The sequence below is a fragment of the Sciurus carolinensis genome, chromosome 8, assembly GCF_902686445.1.
Source record: "Sciurus carolinensis chromosome 8, mSciCar1.2, whole genome shotgun sequence".
Taxonomy (NCBI): Eukaryota; Metazoa; Chordata; class Mammalia; order Rodentia; family Sciuridae; genus Sciurus; species Sciurus carolinensis.
In genome coordinates, this window is record NC_062220.1 from 125843483 (window position 1) to 125862061 (window position 18579).

An 18579-nucleotide genomic window follows, 5' to 3' on the forward strand; every position below is an offset into this window, starting at 1 on the left:
TGTGAGAAGAATAAAGAGGGCTGGAAGTGTTATTCAGAGGTAGAGCACTTGCCCAGCATGCAGGAGGTCTTGGATTTGAGCCCCAGGACTGGGTGGGGAGAACGGAAAGCTTTCAGGAAGAAAGGATTCTTTTCTATCGATAGGAACGCATCTGTGCTAATATGAATTAAAAAAAACAAAAAACAAAAACAGAGTTCTTCTTTCCTCTTTTTTTTTTTTTTTTTCTTCACTAAGACACAAATTCAAAAGGTGATTTGTTCTGACCTTTCAGTTATTGTTTCATTCTTGGTCAAAGTCAATTTGTGCCAGGGACTTCAAGATGCAAGGGTTGTACGTAGCTGTCAGTTCTTAGAAACCGATGTTCTAGTGCAATCACTTTTGGACCTAGAATCTGCCTTGTCCTTGCCCATTACAAAATGCTTTGAATCAAGAGCCCCATAGATCTCTCCAGGTACAGGAGGTCCCAGCCTTGAAGCCATCAGTTCTTAGAGACAGCCTTTTCAAGTGCTTCCCCATTACGCTGCACTTGGCTTTGCCAAGCATCTGTGTGGGCAAGGACGGAGACTGAGAGGAGAGCATCCGCACGTGGGGAAGGACAGGGCAGGCCTTCTTCAATCTGGGGTGGGTGGCCAGCGGAGCCCTGAGATGCTGAGTGATAGGAAGCAGGACTCCTCCGGGCCTGTAGCCCCGAGAAGGGAAGAGGTTCAGTGTCCGCCAGGTCATGCTGTAGTAACGGTCCTGGGTTGAGAGCTTACCCTCTGGCAGGCAGTTGGCGGAAGCAGTTCGTGTGTTCCTCACCCTCGACCGGCCGGGTGAGTAGCACTGGCACATTTTATAGAACAGCCAGGCGCTGAGGGAGGTGGGGAAGGTGAGCCCAGGTAGCAGCAGACAGCTCTGGGGGTGCGGTTGGAGCTCAGCCCTTCCCAACTTGCTGAGCCTCTTGGCCAAGACCAGGAGCATGCGCCTTGCCTCTGATTTTGCAAGGAGTGGCTGAAGCCTAGTTTATATATTTTTAATATATATAGTACATATGTATATATTCTATGTATACTTTATATATATAAATACATGTATATATAAAATCTATATAAATTGTATTTTATATATAGTATACATATAGTTTATATATACATATATATATATATATATATATATATACATACATACATTTATATAATTTCTTTTAACCTGAGGCCAAGTCATGCTGCTGACGATCCCCATCAGCGGCTGAGCAGTGAGACTGTCCTCACAGGCTGCTGGAGAACAGCTGTCCCTCCGGGACCCCTGCAATCGGTGATCATGACTAAGTGAATAAGCAGTCGGCTCCTTATTTCCCACGAGGAGCGCGAGGGTTAATGCCCATTCTGTTTAACAGGAGAAACGCGATCTTGCTGGTGTTGGTGAGAAACTGTGCAAGAGATCCCCCCCCACCCCTCACGGCCAGTCTAGATTTCTACCTGGGTTCTGATTCAGAAGAAAGGAGAGTCTGGCCCCTCCCCGGCCCCCAGTTGGATTTCTGGGAAAAAGAGCAAAAGGGGACAATGATATTTTTGGCTTTATTTGCAATAAATGTCACTTTCCCCTTCAAGCAGCCTTCCTGTGCGGTCACAGTGAGGAACGGAGCCGCTCTGGGGGGAGGTGCACCCCGGAGCACCATCTTTTGGGCCTGTCCCTGTCCCTCTCTGGACACTGGCCGTGAGGAGGCGGGATGGCCAGTTTGCCGGCCCTGCCTCTGCTCTGGTTGGATCCCTTACATGGCGCGTGGTGTGCATGCTGATGGGCCGGGTGTCTGGAACTGCCCCCCCCCCACTTTCTTCTCTCCTTTCTATTTTTATCATTGATTAGAAGCCGGAACCCCGGGGTCTTTTCTGATTGCTCTGTGGGCCTAATATGCAGAAGTAATAAGTCGGTTCCTCGCATCCCGTAAATGCATCTTCTAATTTTGGAAGTCTGCTTCCGGGTCGTCAATGCTTCAGCTGGAGGATAAGTGTACTTTAATTCTCTGTATGGCTTCATAGAACAGGCCTGACACAGTACCGTGACAGCGTTGTGCTGCGCAGATGCTGGTGACAGGTGGCATGGAGGTGCCCCGCCTGGCCCGGCCTGTCCTGTCCTGCCTGCTACCGTTTCCTTCTCCCAGGGCCCCTGGGAGATGACCTCCCTGCTCAGAGACTTGAAGGCCCTCTCCTCCACCACCCTTCCTCCCCTGCCGTCCCTACCACCTGCCGTGCTGTGCTAACAGGGGAGGTTCTAGATCAGGAGCCAAGAGGTCCAGAGCTGCCTCCGAGGCAACTTGCCAGGGACCTCAGCAAGCCCCCGAAGCCCCGCGTTCAACCTCCCTACCTGTAACAGGCGCTGTTCGTTCGTTTCTGAAAATAAAAGTGTCCCAATAGAAATCTCGGTCTCATGAGCCTTTTTTAAAAATCCATTCACTCATAAAAGTGGAAACAGTAAAATCACATTGGAGTTCAGATACAGAAAACTCAAAAGAAAAAGGTTGGAAGAACTATTTTAAAAACCCGAGTTTTCTTTAGTTCACACCGTAGGGCTTTTGTGGGGGGCACTGTTTGCAGTAGGAGATGGAACCGCACCTTTACAAGGTGCAGAAGAGCAGCGGGCGGTGGAACCAGGAGACCCGAGCCCTGCACTCTGCGGGGCGGGGTGCTGGGACTTTTGACAGCGGGTTGATGGTTGGCCGGTGCGGAGTAGGGCAAATGCTGACCCTCATGCTGAAAGCAGGGGCCTCGCCCAGGTTTCCCCTTGGCTTTCTTCCTGGGCTGCTTGTCATGGCCCTGTGTGTCTAGAACCCTCCGCACTGGCCGCTTTGCTCAGTTCTTTTCATCCTTCCCTCCTTCCCTCCTCCTTTCAGCGGTCGCTCTGGGTCTGTCCATCCAGCGGGTCTGGGCTCTGGTGCGTCAGTGGCTGAGGGTTCCCAGGCATGCCGCTCCTACATACGGGTAAGCAGCAATTAGGAGACTGACTCATTCCCTGGAGGTCTTTGCTTCAGGAAGATGAACCAGCGGCATGATGTCAGAGCAGCTGGCTGCAGGGTATGGAGCCCAAGTGACTCACCCCGTCTTCCTTAGACACCAACAGATTCCACGTTAATAGCCCGGACGGTAGCGCCTCGTGCCGGGAAAGCTCCTGGAGGGCGTCCAGTCCAGTCACGCATGGACAGGCATCTCCCCTGAGCACCTTTGGACACTCTGGTGTTAGGAAGCTGCCTGGTAAGACGTTCTGCGCATTATCTCCCGTGTCCCCTTGTGGTCCTGCGTCCCTATGTTCTCCCTCCCGTAAGTGACAGAGCTTCACTTGAAGGCAGCACCTTGTGCCTGTGGTGGCCTTTATAGAAGCTGTCCTCGTTCCTTTCGTTATTCTGCGTGTCGTGCTGACGTCCACATGCTTTGCTGGGGTCAGTGTCAACATTACTCAGCCAATAAGAACGTCACGATGCATGAAGATATTAAAACAGTATCTCTGGCATCCTCATGATTAATTCAGTAATGATAAAACTAGTAATGCACCCGATTTCGAGTACACACTGAGGTTCCCCCTAGAGTTCCACCGTAGGAGAAAAAATTGGGCCCGATGACTTACCTTCATGATACCCGATTGCCGAGGGGTGGGTGTCTATGTCACCCAGAGCTCAGGAGCAAGGTGGGGGTCACCTACATATCAAGATCACAGCTGTGGTTTGCTGAGTGCTAAGTGACTTGGGCCCATGTGATTGTGAGATTATGATGGGCCAAAATATCTCAGGGAGAAGATGAGCTTCAATTATGCTGAAAAGTCACCTTTCTGAGGACATTTCAGGTATTTAAAAACATCAAATCCCATTAACCAGAGAAGATAGCAGGTTTCTTTAATTTTAGCAATAAAACATTTTAAAAGAATATTCTTGCATAATGTCTTCGGAATATTTGTGCTTCGTGTGATTAAGTCAGCTCGCTGATCTTTATTATCTTGTGTGGAAGAGCCTAAGTCTGTGGATATTTTCAGGTTGTTTCTATGGACTTTTCTGTATCCATATTGCTTTTGATAAGAGTCCAAGGCAAAAACGAGCCAGCCAGGTATACCTGGAATGGCTCTTTTAACCCCGCCGTTAAAATACTGCAACCTTCCATCTTGCTTTGAAAACGTCTAAGGCTGTGCTGAGATTTCGGAGAGATCTTCTTTTGAGACCACCTGGGGGTGGGTAGCTCAGTGGTGAGCGCTGGCCCAGCTGCCTGAGCCCTGGGTTCGGTCCCCAGCACTTCAACCGCAGCAAGAGGGGTTTGGTGGCGGCGGGTCTATGACTCCCTCCACCACGATGGAGCTGGTCCTAATGGGGGAGATGGAGGGACGTGACACCCGGTGTGTGGCTTTACTCGCCCGCTGGAGTTCCTGTTTCTCCGATGGTAAGGACACCCCAGTGGGAAAGGATTTGTGCAGCGAATCTGTCCCCACAGCAGAGCCCGGTGTCCAGTGTCTGTGCCGTCCCTCTGTTCCTTCTCGGACCCGCTTCCTCCTCCTTCCTTTCCAGCTGCCATGGGGAGGAGCTTATCACGAATGCACAACGTCCCGTTGGGAGTCGGCGTGGGAGGGGAGTGGCTTTGGCTGGGTGGCACTTCCTGGCTGACAAATGAGAGGGTCCTTCCAGGCTGACTTTGCCCCCCATGAAAGGAACCGGGTGTGGACAGGGATTTCTCGGGGCCCCATCGTCTGGTCCATGAGCTTCTTCAACTCCACGTGGAGAACCAGCTGTATCACCTCTGCATTTTTGCCCACGGGATGGAGTGGTCTCCTTGATGCTGGATCCACGTTTCCAGTCGTTTCATGCAAAATTCAGATTACCCGTCGGAAAAGCTTACGTGGGTGGCAACGCTTTCCCCTTAGAATTTTAGCCTAAGAATCACGGAGCGTGGGATCTCATGAGGATCTGGCGCAGCGTACACGATGGCGGGAGAGATGGAAGAAGACCGACGCCAGGTGGCCGGGCTGCGTCCAAGTCCCTCTTCCCCTCACTCCCGTGCTCTGCACAGGGGCCAGTGCTGACCTGAGCGTGCTGAGCCAACTGACTGGGCTTGTCATTTAGCGCTGGGTTCACTCGTCAAACCCGGTGACGACAGATGAGAATTCTTTCATGTTGGAAGCCTAGACTTGAACGGAGAGCTTGCTTGTTTATGTAGAGACGGGTCTCGCTGTGCTGCCCGGGCTGCCCTTGAACTCCGGCTCACGTGCTGCTGCCTCACCTCCCGCGCAGTGGGGCTGCAGGTGCCCCACCACACCCGGACCACTTAACCTCACTGATCCTCGTACACGGTGCTTTGTAGTCACATGTGAATCCACCTTTTTTTTTTTTTTAAATAATTATCTGTAGTAGGCAGAAATTTTTAAAAACTGAAGAAAATTACTCTCCATCAGGAGAAGGCGAGAGGTAGATCCTGACCATCTGGGGAGACCCAGCTCCTTAGACCCTCAACCATGGAGCCTGGATGCCGGAGTCTGTGCTCAGGGCGGGCTGGCTGTCCTGCGGGTGCCCCGTGGGAAGCAAAGTGACTCCCAGAGGTGGTCTGGTGAGCCCGGGGCACAGTCCATGGGTCAGGCGGGTAAAGCATAGCTCTTCAGCCCCAGCCGTTGGACCCAGCCCTCCGAGGCAGCGTCATGCCCATGTAGAACGCGAGGTCCCCTGCAGAACGCGAGGTCCCCTGCACGGGTGGCTTCTGCGACGGCTTATCTTGCACATTCCTCCGTCCGCTGCTGTCATGGCGGGCAGGCCTCCACTGAACTTGATCACACAGGCGTCCCACCCAGGCCCCTGGGGGCTTCTCAGCCCGCCGTATTTCGTGCAGTCGTGGTCTGAATTCTGAGGCCGGGCCAGGCGTCTGTCCTTATTTGGGGAGTCTTGGAAATGGCTCCATAACGCTCATCATTGCTGTTGTAGGAGGAGGAAATTCAGGATCAGGGAGACGTTCCTTGCTCAAGGCCACGCTGATATGAGCAGCACAGCTGAGCCCAGCCGGCCTCCCGTCTCCAGGTCCATGCATGGTAATAAAGCCTCTGCCGGGAGGCTAGCTGTTCCCACGCACCTCTGCTTCGGGGGGCGGAACGCCGTCACTTTCAGGCACCAGTAACAGTTTGAAAACGCATCGTCCTCGTTGCATAAAGGTGATCAGCTCAGAGGTTGGAGCAGCGCAGCTTCATCAGACACTTGCACTTCGTGGAGAAAGTACCGGTAGTTCCCTAGAGGACCAGATGAGGTAGAGGGTAGTAATTACTTAATAGTGATAGCATGCTGTCACTTAAGAAAAGCTACCTGTCAAGGGGGTTCTTAAAGGTCTTTACCTCAAAAACATCTCTTTGTAATTCCCAGGAACATCCTTATTTTAATTATTATTATTATTATTATTTTGGGTGGCACTGGGGCCACACACTGGGCAAGTGCTCCACCACTGAGTGAGAACTTTGGTTCCATACTTATTTTATTTTATTTTGGTGCCAGACATTGAACCCAGAGGCACCTAACCACGGAGCCACATCCCCAGCCCTGTTTCATAGTTTATTTAGTCCCGCTGAGTTGCTTAGGGCCTCACTGAGGCTGGCTTTGAACTTGTGATCCTCCTGCCTCAGCCTCCCGAGCCTTTGGAATGACAGGCGTGCACCACTGTTCCCCACTCTACCCTTATTTTAAAAAACAGAATCAAAATCCATCCTTCTCCCTGTTTGCAGGCAAATGGATAAACTCAAGGTGACCACAACTTGAGTTTACACTAGATACATAAAGGATTTTTTTTTTCTTTAAACATTAGGGCTGATACTCATTAGTGGTCCATTTCTAAATTGTGTTGGGAAATTACTAGGGCATGTTGCATGTTCAGCCGTTTCGGGGAGAGCTTGTTGAGCTTACACTGGGGCTCCTGCATCAGTTCCATGGGTACCTGGGAACCCGGGTGGGCTCTCCCTGTCCCTACGGCTGTGCTGTCTTTCATCCCTTGAGTGGCAACCTGAGACATCAGGATTGCCGTGTGCCTCACCCTCTGCTCGCTAGGGTGGATACTTCTGCACATTTTCCTTTGGTACGACGTGTGAGACTTTCTCTAGGATCGGTGCCTAGAAATAAGTGACATCTGAGTGTTTCGGTCTTGCTGGATGATGTCGAATTGTCCTCTGTGTTTTAAGGATAAATAGAGTAGCCAAGAGATTGTGGGCTCCGTTCAGAAGTCACACTATTTGCAGGAATGTCCTTGGTTGGACGTTACTGCATACAAACCATGTAGATGTATAATTGGGTAAAACAAACGAGAATGATGTTGTTGGTAGGAACCAGGACTTCAATTGTAAATGAAGAGAGGCTTGAGAATGACTTAAGAGTTAAGGAAAGACCCTGTGAGGTTAAATTTGAATTTTAAAGCCACCGGAAATCCATGTTCCTTTCCCCTTTTCGTGTGTACGTGTTAGCTGCAGCCATTGAAAAGTCCAAGAAACAGTGGAACCCTTCCCGGTCCTCACACCCCGCACGGCCGTGCCTGGCCCCAGGTGTGCAGGGCCACTTGAGAGGTGCCTGGAAAACCCGTGCAAGAGGGGTGGGCGCCACATCTAGCTAGCTCAGTGGCCAGAAGAAGGGTCTCTGCTGACCAAAGGTGGGACATCGAAAGGACTTGACTCCAGTTGATTAAAACACGGAGTATAAGAAAACCCATTGCGGTGGGAGGGACTGGCCCTTTAAAACGTCCCACCCTGCCCCCTGCACCTGTGTGGACATCATGTCCCACAACAGAGAAGTGTCACGGTTGCCCGTGGAATTAAGGCAGCCAGGGTTGGTTTAGGATAGGAGAGAGTCTCCCGGATTATCAGGAGAGCCAGGGTCCCTGACATGGCCTGGGAATGAGTCCCTGCCCCTGCTGGCTTTGACGGTGGAGGAAGGGGCTGTGGACCCCTAGGATCTGGGCAAGGCAGGACAGTGGGCTGTCCCTTAGAGCCTCTGCAATGGAACGCCAACACTGTGACCCCCGGCCCAGGGAGCCCGGTTCAGACCTCCGAGCTGCAGATCTGGAAGGTAGTCTGCTGTCGCTTTAAGCACCAGCAGCCAACCCAAGTACTCATGGTCTCCAAAGAGGAGGTCCCCACACAAAACACAGCAGAGCGTGCTCTTTGATCCCCACGGGCAGCAGACCTGGTGAAGTGGCATGTGACCTGAGATTTGCTTCAAGGTGCTTTACCAGATCAGGAAGGGGTGGACCACAGGACCCGTCTAGAATCTTCATCTCTGCGTACAGGAGCCTGGACGGCGGGTCGCTGGGCTCCCTGTCCCGTCCTCCGCCCTGCTGTGTGTTGGAGGACTCTTACTGATGTCTAAGACAGCAGCTGGGTGGTCATGGGAAGGTGACACTGTCTTTCTGCACAACCAGTGCTGGCTGGCATTCGGGACGCACGGGTGACCTAGCCTGTAGATCCCTGTGACAACCTTGTGCCCGGAAGGGAAGGCACGCCTGGTGACGGCCTCCACCTCAGGGAGGCTACGGGCTTCTCGGAAGCTGCATTAGATGACTCAAAAAGAGTCTCCTCGGCTCTGATCAGGGAGTTGTGGGGGGAGTTTTAATAAGCTTGTTTGCAAACCGGTGTCCTGACTAATCCTGTCAGTGTGGATGGGACCGGATGATTTCCAGAGGAGAACCAGGAGGAAATCGAGGGGAGAAGCACAACTATACTTCCCGGGTGCGAAACACAGACCCAACTCCATTCAGATCTCGGGTCATCTGTTAAATCGTAGCCCTAGTGTTCAAACTCAGCAGGCGAGTAACAGCCCGGCTAGCTAAGACGGCCGCCCTCCAAACACACTGTCGCACCTACGGAAATCTTTCTCGTTAAGATTACTTTAACAGCTCTCTGTTTTTAAATTACATGAATGTGAATATTAATTTGTCAAAACATTTCAAAATGATTCCTTTAAAATAAGTGCTTCCTAATGTGTTACACCGAATCAGCCCCCACTAAGTAATTACCATCAAGACGAGGGTGAGGAGCAGCCGAACCTTAGTAAGAAGTGAGAGAAAACGGACCGTCTTGTGCAGATGTCAATTCTCAAATCCGCGGATTCAAGATCAAATCCACACGAGATTCTGAAGAACCTCACAAGCTGCTCTTCAGTGATCTAGAAGAGAAAATGGGCCAAATAACCAACGGAAGGCCTCTAATCCCAACAGGTAGGGAGGCTGAGCCTCAGCAACTTAGCAAGGCCCTAAGCAACTCAGTGAGACCCTGTTTCTAAAATAAAATATAAAAAGGGCTGGGGACGTGGCTCAGTGGTTAAGTGGCCCTGGGTTCAATCCCTGGTGCCATAAATAAATAAATAAATATAAAATTAAAAATAGCAATATATTTGGTCTGTCCTACCAAATATAAAGCATTGCTATAGCAATTAAAGCTGGGGGCTGGGGAGCTAGCTCAGTTGGTAGAGTGCTTGCCTTGTAAGCACAAGGCCCTGAGTTCGATCCCCAGCACCCAAAAAAAAAAAAAAAAAAAAAAAAAAAAAAGCTGTACATATGCATATGTATTTGAATGTGGTTTATGGGCAGAAAGGGTTGTGTGTGGTAGTTGTCATAGAAAGTCATAATCCCCTCCCATCACACACAGAAATACATCCCAGGTCATTTAATGAGATGATCATAAGATATCAACAGTGCAGAAATAGGAGGGAGTATATTTCTGTCGCTCTGGAGTACAGAGGGCTTTCCCTAGCAGATCCCAAACCTAGAAACCATTAAGGAGGTCAGTGGTTGTGAGGACAGGAAACAGAAGTTCTCAAGGGACAGCGTTGCCATCTAGCAAGTTAAAAGACAAGTGCAGACTGAGAGTGTCCCTTATCTGAAACGCGTGGGCAGGGAGAGTTTTGGAGGTTGATTGGGTTCTGGAATTCTTGCCGTGCATAGATGTCTCAGGGGTGGGACCCAGGTCCAAATAGACTCCACAGATGCTTCCTGGGCAGCCCAATCATGCAGGCTGAGGGAACTGTATTCAAAACGTCCGGTGCCCCTGCATCCCGGCTGCCTCGGGAGCCCAATGACCCGGCAGGTCTATCTACCAGAGGAGCCCCGCCTCTGCGCCCCTGGGGAGGACAAGGAAGCGCACTCACCTGTCACCTGCTCATTCAAAGGACACGCACTGCATCCCTACTATGCGCCAGGCATTGTGCTCCACCGCCCTGCCTTACAGAGCCCACATCTGGAGGTCAGGCGTGGAACTTTCCACATGCCACACCATGCAGGGTGTGGAACTTTCCACATGCCACACCATGCAGGGACTCCAAAAGTTTCGGGTTCTAGGGCATTTCAGATTTTCACATTAGGGATGCTCAACCGGTAACAAAAACTACTACCTGGGGCGTTTTGCTAAGTCCTGGCCTGGGCCTCCCTAGCCTAGGCCCAGCCGGGGTCGCCACCGGATAAGTCCGTGTGTTGCTGTTGTGACTTCATCTGTCAGTCACAGGGAAGAAGCGTTTGCTAAAAAAAAAACAAACAAAAAAAAAAAACCAAACAAACAAACAAAAAAAACACACGAATACTGGACGTTAATGTCATGGGTGGTAATTTTGGAATTTCTTCTCACATAATGGCAAAAAGTGACTCCAAAAGTGGGGGCTGTCTGTGGCCTGGCATTTCGCTCCGTGCGTTTCTTCCTTTGCGTCGTCGCCATCCCTTGGCCACGCGTCCGGTGTTTGTGGTGCAGGCTGAGGTGCTCCTTGGGCCCTTGGCCAGGCCCTGGCTGCTCCCTGCCACCCTTGCCAGGTGCCCCTCGCTGCCGCAGGTCAGCCGCAGTGAGCCGCACCCCGTAGCCACACCCTGTGGTCGACCCCGTGGGAGCCACGCACCACCCCAGACGGGCACTGCCGGTCCACTCCAGGGCCACCCTCCAGATGTGGGCTCTGTAAGGCAGGGCGGTGGAGCACAATGCCTGGCGCATAGTAGGGATGCAGCGCGTGTCCTTTGAATGAACGGGTGACAGGTGAGTGCGCTTCCTCGTCCTCCCCAGGGGCGCAGAGGCGGGGGCTCCTCCGGTAGATAGACGTGCCAGAGCGGTGGGCTCCCGAGGCTGCCGGGCTGCGTCAGGAATGCCCGGGCGCATCTGAACGCGGGGGCGTCTTGTGCAGGTTAGGGCGCGATGTTAGGCTATGGAGTTGGATTGACTTGGCATTAGAGCTTTTTTGAAGCTATGAAGGTGCGCGCTCTCTGAACAATGCTGCTCATGCGAAAAGAATACTGGCCAGAGAAACGGATTTGCTATTGATTAATGCGATACCAGCGAGGATTGCGCGAGGGGAGGGATGGAGGCTCTAAACTCCCAAAGTCCTGGGGGGAGACGCTTCCGTAAGACTCACTTGCTCTGAAAATGTCTGAATGCTCTGCGTAGGGAGGACGAGTCAGCCAGGACCCCGGCTCTTCTGCTCTCAGATCTTCTCTTTAGACTGAAATAATTTGAGACACTTAGACAAAGGGAAACCTGCTGTCCTTTGAGATGTTACTGAAAGGCCATTTCTCTCTGTGAGGGTGTGGCCTAAGCCATGGTAACACAGACCCCAGAATGCAGCCACCCACTCTGGGTCACGCCACAGAGCGGTTCCATCGTGGTCTCCGGGGGAAGGCAAGGCACCAGGATTTTAAGATCCCTTCTCAGGTGGTCCCAGAGTTCAGCCAAGGCTGAGGACTCCCGGGCAGAGTCACTCTGAGCTGACCAGGGAAAGAGCTAGGTCTGCAGCCCAAGGCTGGCCTTGACCGCAGCCTCCGTGGGAGGGTCACCTCGGGGCCCAGGCGGGAGCTCGGACCAGGAGAGGGAAGTGGGGAGGCGGAACAGCAGCTTCCAGGGAAGGGACCTGGAAGTAGCATGAATGAATCACTTCTCTTCAGGGTCTGTTGGTGAGGCCGGGTCAGGTGACCTGCCTGTGGCATTGGCCTGGCTGGCTGGCAGCTGCTGCTTCCTGGGGCGGGAAGGTGTCCACTGCTGATGGTGGAAGGCCTGATGCGTGCGTACGGCGGCGTCCGTTGGCTGACTACCCTCGTGGCTAATGACCAGGTCTAACTGAGCAGATTGGCGGGCTCCTGGGGACCGCCACATCCGTCTGAGCGCATTTACACCCGGGCACACGTGAGCTCGGGCTGCTGGGAGCCCGAGTTTCCTGTTGATACTGATGGTAAGGTCTCCGCCGGCTCCTCCTGGCCACGTCCTCTGTAAGAGCCGACCCCCGCCATTGCTTGGTCCTCAGTGAGTTGGTACAAGGCTCAGAGACCCAGGAAAGTGATTCCGACCAGGCCAGTCCAGTGACGCCCGCTGAGCTCCTCGGTCCTCGCTCTCGAAGAGTCTGAGAGTGCAGGTGGAAGGGGACGTGGGTCTTGGTAGCCTGTCCCATTTTCTAGAGACCCTTCTCGTCTCCCTGGGCACGGCCACATTGTAGGAGCCGTTCCCGGGAACAGAGCTGGTGTGAGCGAGTGAGCCCTGTGCACCGTTCTGTGTTTGTGGCCGGGCGCTTGCGGGCCCCTAGCAGATCCTGAGCGCACACAGGCTGATGCAAACACGCTGTGCCGTAGCACGTCATGGCCTCTGTTTACGAGGACGGTGGCTTCTCATTCACTGCCTTGGGGATGCTCACGGAGGCAGCTCGGGCCCTGTGGGAGGGCAGGTGGTGAGGGAGGCTGACTGGCGTCCCTCAAGATGCACCTGTAGCAGGAGACTGAGACACAGTGGCCACTGAACTTTGTGGGGAGCCTGGGGGGGTGGTGACAGACAGCCTGCAGCGGGTGGGGCTCACCTCTGAGCAGTTGGGGGTCACAGATCCATATCTTAGAGGACACGTAGGGTCTTCCCATGTTAGAAAAATAAAAAGCGTTCATCGGATGGGTATTTACAGGGGATTGAGTCACGAAAGAGCCATTTCACGGAGAGTGAGGACAACCCAGTGCGTCCCCAGGTAGGGAGGTAGCACACAATGTGGCCGCTAGGCCTGGCCGTGGCCACAGGCGGGAGGCGCCTCTGCTCGGGCTGGTCCAAAAGGGCCTCGATGAGCTGGTGAATGGAGTCCACGATGATCATTGTACCCAATTTAAAGAGATGATTTGGACTATGGCGGTTTTGTGCCGTTAGGTAGATTGACGAGCCTATAAAGCTGTCCAAGTAGCGTCTGTGCCCGTGACTTTTGTGTGAGAACCGCTTCTCTTTCCTTCTTTTTTTTTTTTGGTCAGTGAAATTCAAATACGTTTAATGTCACGTTAATGTACAGTTATATATAGCAACGAAATAGGCATTCAAAACAGAGAGTAGATTGCCAAAATATCGTAGGGCTAGCACACGGGGACTTAAATCCGCATGCCGTTGATTGGGTTGTGATTTTCCGACACGAATGGGCCTGGGATGAACCGGTGGGTGCCGTGGGAATTACATGCCAGGCTCCTCTGCCAAAGGTCTGGTGACCAAGGGAACTTGGAATGAGCTGACCCCCATTGATCCTCGCAAAACACTTGCTGCTTCAGGATCCAGGTGGTTTTAAATCTAGTGGGAAGGTTGGTTTTCTTTCAGTTTTTTTCAGCTGTCAGTGGATCTTTATTTTATTTATTTGCGGTGCTGAGACTCGAACCCAGGGCCTCCCGCGTGCTAGGCAATCGCTCCCCGACTGAACCACGTCCCCAGCCCAGCGGGAAAGTTTTGATCGTGACTTTGGATAACGTAGCTCTGTTCTGCTGATCGACTAGTTTGTGGAAAATATCTAGCAAGTACCTTTGAAAAAAAGAAGCAGTTTCCTTTTGAGGAAATTGAATCTTGGCGTGAGAGCCGAGTCATCTGACCTTGAAATGAAGTCTGCCTTCTGGGTTCCGTGGTGGCCAGGAGTGGGGACACCTCCCATCTAGAGCCGCTGGGGGTTCACCAAGCACCCCACCACCCTGGCCACACATCACAGCTACCAACTTCTTATTTTTCTTTCTTACATTTTTTTTTTTGCTTTTGTTTTAAGGCAATATAGCACATTTAAATATTTTCCCAAAATGCATTTTATTTGGGACATTACAATTTAAAAAATTCAACCTCTTATGGACTAGGCAGGCTTTTGATAGCGGTGGCTTTCTGATGATACTATGAATACTGTCGTTTCTCTGCTGCTGAGGCGAGTCCAGGTCCAACAGCAGACCTACCCCGGGGTCCCCGGGAGCGGGTCCGGCGGCTGGTCTTTCAGCCACATTAGTGGTAGAAATGTCTGAAAAATCGTGACAGGATGCTGGTCCTACTTACCATGCCGTCACATAGCAGGGCCTCCCCTCCCGCAGGTCATGGCGAGGAGGGTGGGTGGTCTCCAGGGCCTTCGTGTTCATTTATTTTAGCTTTTGATGTTCATTTTTAAAATACACGTTGGCCCTCCTGTCAACAGCTGTCGTCTTCCTGGGCCCTGTTTTGGTGGGGAGGGTGCAGAAGTTATGATCCTGGAGTTCAGAGGCCAGAAGTTGATTCTTCAGCGCTTTCTGTAATGAAGATTTCAAGCCCCTGCAGGAGGAGGGGACAGCAGCGTGACCTTGACGCTGCCGCCGCAGGTCCGTGCACAGCCAGCCTGGCTTCCCTCCGCGTCTCAGCCGGTCCTCGGTCCCCCGTACCTCCTGTGCTCCTGAGATGATGTCGCAGGACGTCGTAGACAGAACATACCATTTTATCCGAAGTACTTCTGCATGTGTTCCTAAAAGATTAGAACTCTTTTGAAATACAAAGCAACTGTTGAAAAAATACTTCCTTAATGTGCTCCAATATTCAATTCATGTTCGTATTTCTCCAGTTGGTTTTTTTTTTTTTTGGGGGGGGGGTCCCAGGGATTGAACCCAGGGTGCTTAACCACTGAGCCACCTCCCCAGCCCTTTTTATATTTGATTTAGACACAGGGTCTCACTGAGTTGCATAGGGCCTCACTGAGTTGCTGAAGCTGACTTTGAACTCACGATCCTCCTGCCTCAGCCTCCCAAGCCACTTGGATTTCAGGCCTGCACCACTTCACCCAGTTTCTGCAATTTTTAAAAAGTTTATGCCACCTGAGAAGAACCAGGCATGAAAGACCGCATTCTGCCATTCCACTTATACGTATCTTCTAGAAAAGGCCAGAGGAAGCAAGACAGAGGGAAGACATGGTAGCTCCCACACTCTGGTGGGAACAGGGTTTGGTAGCCAGTGGGCACAAGAGAATTTTTGGCACGATGAAAAGTGCTTTCAAATTGAATCGAGGTGACATAAGTTTAGTAGAAATCAATGAAGCAGACCCTTCTAAGTCGTGTGCGATGTCAATTATAGCTCAAGAACGCTATAAAGAAAAAGAATAGATGGGAAAACCAATCAACCTGGATCCAAACCTACTATAATTGCATTAAATGCAACCCGTGTAAACACTTCAGTGAAATGTCAGTTGGGATGGGAAAGCAAGATCCTGTGGTAAGCTGTGAACTCGACTGTTGGGGGCTGTGCCATGCGGACGGCGCCTGATCACATCGGCAGTGAGGAGGTTGATTGACATAAGCGCACTCAGGTGATTTATCACTGGCCCTATTCAGTTAAGTCCACGCACACAACGCGTGCACAGGTGTTCCCGAGCTCGCCTGCTCGTTTTAACCCTTGCCGTGATGGGGCAGCTGGCTCCTCGCCTGATTGCAACTGGCGTGGCCCCGCCCTCTGCCTCCTGGAGGGAATATAAGCGGGTGGTGGGCGGGGACGCGACAGTAAGGAGCGACAGTAAGAGCAGCAGCTAGCAGAAAGGAAGAAGAAGAAGCGGCAAGCAGGTAGAAGCAGTGAGTAGGGACAGCGGCGGAAGGCAGATTGCAGAGCGGAGAACTGAGAACACATCTTTAGGTTGCAGATCACAGATAGGCAGATCGCAGTACGCGGGACGCATCCTTAGGAAGCACCTCAGATAGACGCACCCTTAGTTCACAGGATGCAGGACGCACCTTTAAGAAGAAGCAGCAGAACTAAGAAGATATAGATTCTGAAAGTGTAGTCTCTCTCTCTTTTAAGCAAAGTCTCTCTCTCTCTCTCTCCTCTTAAAGCAAGTAAACCTCATTTCCTCTATCCTCCATAAACAAGCAAGCAAGTAAGGAAGCAGCTCAGAAATAAGAGTAGCTCAGTTTCCAGTCCACCACCCATAAAGACCCGCGCAAATTGTTGCTGCAGGCAGTGACAAATATCCACAGATTTGGTACCGCAAAGAGCCAGCGACACTCAACACTTCCTTCAAACAGAAAGACAGATACTGGAAGGGAAAAAAGAAAGTCAACCCCACGGGAACCCTAGTGGGAGTGACCCGATCAATAGCTGGTGCAGCAGACTGAGCTCACAGTCGCCAGGTGTCGCGGGCTCCCTACTGCCGAGGCCCAGCAGTCTCAACTGCTGCAAAAGTCCGTGCCAGAGACAGGCTCAGAAGGCACAGCGGAAGGTTCACAACTGCACTCGGAGATCCCAGCACCCTCCTCTCAGTCATTTATGGAAGAAGTAGACAGAAAGTCAGTAAGAATGCAGAAGAATCTCAGTGACATCGTCAACCGGCTGGACCCCGTTGACATTTACAGATCAGTGCGTCCAACAAGAGCACACGCGATTCTGTTCAAACATACACAAAATACTCAACAAGATAGATCCCGTTCCGAGCAACAAAAGGAACATCTACAAATCTTAAAAGAACTGATTCCTTCGGCATGCGTTCTATGGACACCGAAGCATTAAACTGAAATTCAATAACTGAAAGAAAACTAGCAGTCTCCAAGTGTTTGGAAAAGAAGCCCCACAGTATTAAATAACTAACAAGTCAAGGGACACGTATCAAGGGAAATTAGAAAATAATTTGAATTGAAAGAAAATGAAAATAGAATGAATCTCCGCCTGTGAGATGCAGCTAAGTCAGTGCCTACAGGGAGTTGAGGACTTTGAACGCTTGCATTAGAAATGTGTGAATCTGTCAATCCACCTTCTTAAGAAGTTAGAAAAACAGCAATTAAGACAACACAGTATTTATGTAAGGAGAATCCTAAAGATCAATGCCACAGGTCAGTACAAGAGTAGACCTACACATTCTTGGTGTTGAACCAACCAAGGCACCAAGAGGATTCAATGATGAAGGATGCTCTTTTTAACCAGTGATCCTGGGATACGTGGGGATTATGAAAAAACTGGGAATGGTGATTTCTACCTTATACTATGCACAAAAATTCATCTGAAATGGAAATGAGACCTGAATGTAGAAGCTAAAACTCCAAAAGAAAAATATAGATCAAAGTCTTCATGACCTTGGGGTGTCATGACTTCTTAGCAGAGTGTCCATCAAAGAAATAATCAAGAAACTGATAGAAGAGCTTAAATATTCTACTCTTAGTAGAACTCCATGAAGAAAATGCAGAGTTAAGGTGCTATCTGAGAGAAAATATTAACATCACTAAATCTGACAGAGCTCTTATTGCCAGGCTACATAAAGACATCTCACCCCTGAATGATCAGACGTTTCCGTTAAAAGGCAAAATGTTTGACTACACACCTCATACAAGAAGGTGGATGGACTCCATTAACCGTGTACAAATTTGCTCATTGTCGTTATCCATTAGGGAAATGCAAATTAAAATACAAATTAAGATACTGCTACATGCTCAACAGAGTGGCTAAAATGTAAAAAGACGAGTAACCCAAGTGTTGACAAGAACACGGAGCCCTGAAGCCATCCCGTATCGGTGATGGGAATGTAAAGTGGGAGCCCAGCTAGGAATAGAGGTAGTTCCACCATTCTTCATGATGTGAAATATACATTACCATGTGACCAACAGTGTCAGATTTGGATCTTTATGCCCAAGAAATGAAAACACACATCCATAAATTGACTAACACATAGATGTATGGAGCACCTCTCTTCCTAATAGTCCCCAAATGGAAGCTGGGGAGGCTGAGGCAGGAGGATCGCCAGTTCAAAGCCAACCTCAGCAACCTAGCGAGGCTCTAAGCAACTCAGTGAGACCCTGTCTCTAAATAAAATTCGAAAAAGGACTGGGGATGTGGCTCAGTGGTTAAGCGCCCTGAGTTCAATCCCTGGGAATAATAATAATAATAATAATAATAATAATAATAATAATAATAATAATTCAGGGTATGTGTGGCTAGGTTTATGTGGTCTCTGTTTCATTTCATTGATCAATTTGCTTATCTCTTCTTAATTACTTAGCTTCATAATAAGCCCCAATATCTTTATTTTCTTTTTTAGGAAACATTTTGGCTATTTTTGATCCTGTATTATTCTGTATAAATGATAGAAAAAGCAAATCATTTTCTGTGTTCTACAGAAAGCCCTGTTGGAATATTGATGGGGATCATACTGATTTTATAGTTCAATTTGGGTAGTGTTTGGCTTTTTACAATGTTAATTCTTCCTGCTCATAACTGTGGTTTATCTTTCCATTTATTCGGATCTTCTTTAATGTCTCTCAGTATGATTTGTAATTTTCCCCATAAATTTCTTAAACATATTTTGACAGATTTTGATTTTAAGGCTTTGGATTTTTTAAAAAATTTCGTCACAAGTGAACTCTTTCTAAATTAGTTTTCTATGGTTCA

General features: G+C 50.2%; 1 protein-coding gene across 2 annotated transcripts in view; it reads left to right on the forward strand.

The window, feature by feature from the left end:
- Grk3 (G protein-coupled receptor kinase 3) overlaps positions 1–18579 on the forward strand; it is a 112711-nt gene that overhangs the window by 4071 nt on the left and 90061 nt on the right. The window lies entirely within an intron of this gene.